Below are 2816 nucleotides of genomic sequence, written 5' to 3'. Positions count from 1 at the left end.
ATGCCAATTTCAACCCTTTTTGAAATCAATCAAAATGTACCAAAATCCACATCAAGCCATCCTCAACTCACACATTAACACTTTACCAAAAATTCCCAAAACCACATCCAACCATTTTAACACTTCTCAATCAAATGGCTAAAGGACAAACACAATATCATGTCATACATCCTTCCTCATCCCAATTTCCAATAATACCATTTCCAATCAACCATCATTATACATAATCAATATCATACTCACTATCACGTGATTTCACCCACAAATCAACCTTAATTATTCCCCAAGCATATATCACAACATACATATCTCTAATGCATCATCATACCATCAAGGCATCAATAATTCACTAACATAACCAATGTCACATACATACATCAACTTAGGGCTCATAAAAATGACAAATCACAAGGGTTTGAGCACTTCTTACCTCAGCCCATATGAAGTAGGGATAGAACCTACTTAGAATCTATGTTGGAGTATCCCTAAACACCCAAAATCACAATATTTCAACACTAACTACCCAAAAACGTGTAACAGTGGGGAATTTCAAAAACTGGACAGAGATGAATGGAATACTCACCACCAAACTTAGATAGAATCGTAGAAGATGAAAAGAGCAATGCGTGGCTGTAAACGGCTCGTCAATCGGAGCTCCGTAGCTGAAGTTATGGTGGTTTGAAGATCAAAGAGAGTTAGGTTTTCTCTCTTCTCTTCTCTCTTCTCAAATCAGCGCCCCAACCCTTCTTTTTAGGGTAAAATGAGCTGAAATGCTCACAACTAATGTTTATATATGTTGGGTCTTGGGCCCACTTAGGCCCGGTTCACTTATTTTTGCCCATTGGCCCAATTTTGGGCCAAAATCTTTAAGATTAGCACTCTAAATCGCACTTTAAATATTTCTACCTTCCCTAATTATAATTTCTCATTTCTTGATCTTATTTACCCATAATCAATTTCCTCAGCTGTAGTACCAGACAGATCTCAGCTGGTACTTCCGGTCAAAATTCCACTGCGCGCTTTTACGTAGAAAACTATATTTTCCGACTCGGAAAAATTCACTGAATCCAAATATCATATTTAAATTATCAAATTCCAATTGCCAAATCTTCCAACCATATTCGCTCCTATTTAACTTATTATTTAATTAATTTCGGTTAGGCCGGGTAATACAAAGCATCTGTCTTCTTGCTAAGTGTTTTGTTCTAGAACCTCTGAAATCCGTATTCTGTTATGAGTTATTAAAGGTTCTGAGATGTTGGTAACGTAGGGTCGAGTTTCGGGTCTTGCGTGCTGAGTTTAATGGCTGTTGCATGCAACATCAAGCTGCTGTGTCATTGCCAGAGCTGTCTATGCTTTGTTTTCTCGGTTATTGGCAAGTCTGGTAAGTTGTTCCTTGTTTCGAACTCTGTTAGTCACTGTTCTGTTATATGTTACTAAGGTTCTTGCGATGTTAATGCCTTAGGATTGAGTTCTGGTTACTACATGTTAGTGAATTGAAGTTGCTGCCGTGGCTGCGGATTTAGTGGAGCTGTAGTTGCAGCTTCCGCTAATTGTGGGCTGAGAGGAAAAAGGTTTCTTTGACGCGTTTGGTTTATGGGTTCTGACTTTTTGAGGTCGGGGTTTTTCTAAAAACTTTTTTATACTTCAAAATTATTATAAATGGATATTGATGTGAAAAATACATTTTGGTGATTATGTAAGTCTTATGTATTGTCTGGTCTATTTTAGATGAATATGACTGTTTATTGATTGAATTACTAATTGATTTTGTTAAACTAGCGATTGTTGAATTTATTCTATTTGAGTTTTAGAAATGGGTTCAATTCAATAGAAATGACTTAACTTTGGGAATTGATTTGATTTTGAGTTGGTTGACATTGAAAATGATTTAATATTTGAAAATTTGAATTTAGTTTTTTTGAGAAATAATTTGGTTTTGAACCTATTGGAAAAGGTTGAGAAATGGTTTAGTTGGGATCCGAGAAGGGTGGCAAAGTTCGAGTTTTAGGGGAGGTACTACCGAAAGTTTGTTATAAAATTTAAGACTTTATTTGAAACGTTAATTAGAATTATTTGGATATGAGAAGTTGTATTATTTAATTTTGACTTATTAAGAAAGAAATGAGTTGTGTTATGAGTTTGAATTATGGAGAAAAGAATCTTGTTTTGGGTTTTATTTATTAAGAAAAGAGTTATGTTTTGAGTTTAATTTATTTAAGAAGAAATTGTGTTGTTAAGGTCGATTTAAATATGAAAATGACGTATGCTTTGAATTTGATTAAAGAATTACATTCGGAGGAGTTTTAGTGAATTTAAATGTAATTGAACTTTGATTGAATAATATCATTTTATGACATTTTGGAAGAAGTTAAAGTATTTTTTAAATTTTGGTTTAGCAAAGCAGAACAAATTTTCGAACCTTTGGCAATGTTTCAGATTTAAGAATGAAACTAAAATTGGTTTTTGATTTAAATGAATTGGTTTTATTTTAAATGATTTGGTTTCAAAATTGGTTCGGAACTTCTGGTCTAAATTTTATTTTGATTGATTTAAATAAAAAAGCTATGATTTTAAGAATCTTAAATGAATTTATGAAAAAGAGATTGGTTGTCCTCCCCTAAGAATGAATGATTTCTGAGTCTTTTCAAAGAGATTTACAATTGGTCTGATTTTAAAGTTGCTTAGCATTTTCGGAGAATGTTAGCTGGTTTGGTTTTAAAGGAAATTGATTTGAGGAAAAGTGACTCTTGGCGGGATGTGAACTGAATACTATTTATTTTTGAAAGTAAGTGAGCTGAAAGAGCAAAATCGTC

The sequence above is a fragment of the Arachis ipaensis genome, chromosome B07 (assembly GCF_000816755.2).
Source record: "Arachis ipaensis cultivar K30076 chromosome B07, Araip1.1, whole genome shotgun sequence".
Taxonomy (NCBI): domain Eukaryota; kingdom Viridiplantae; phylum Streptophyta; class Magnoliopsida; order Fabales; family Fabaceae; genus Arachis; species Arachis ipaensis.
The sequence above is the reverse complement of the archived record's forward strand: the minus strand, read 5'-3'. Positions refer to the sequence as shown.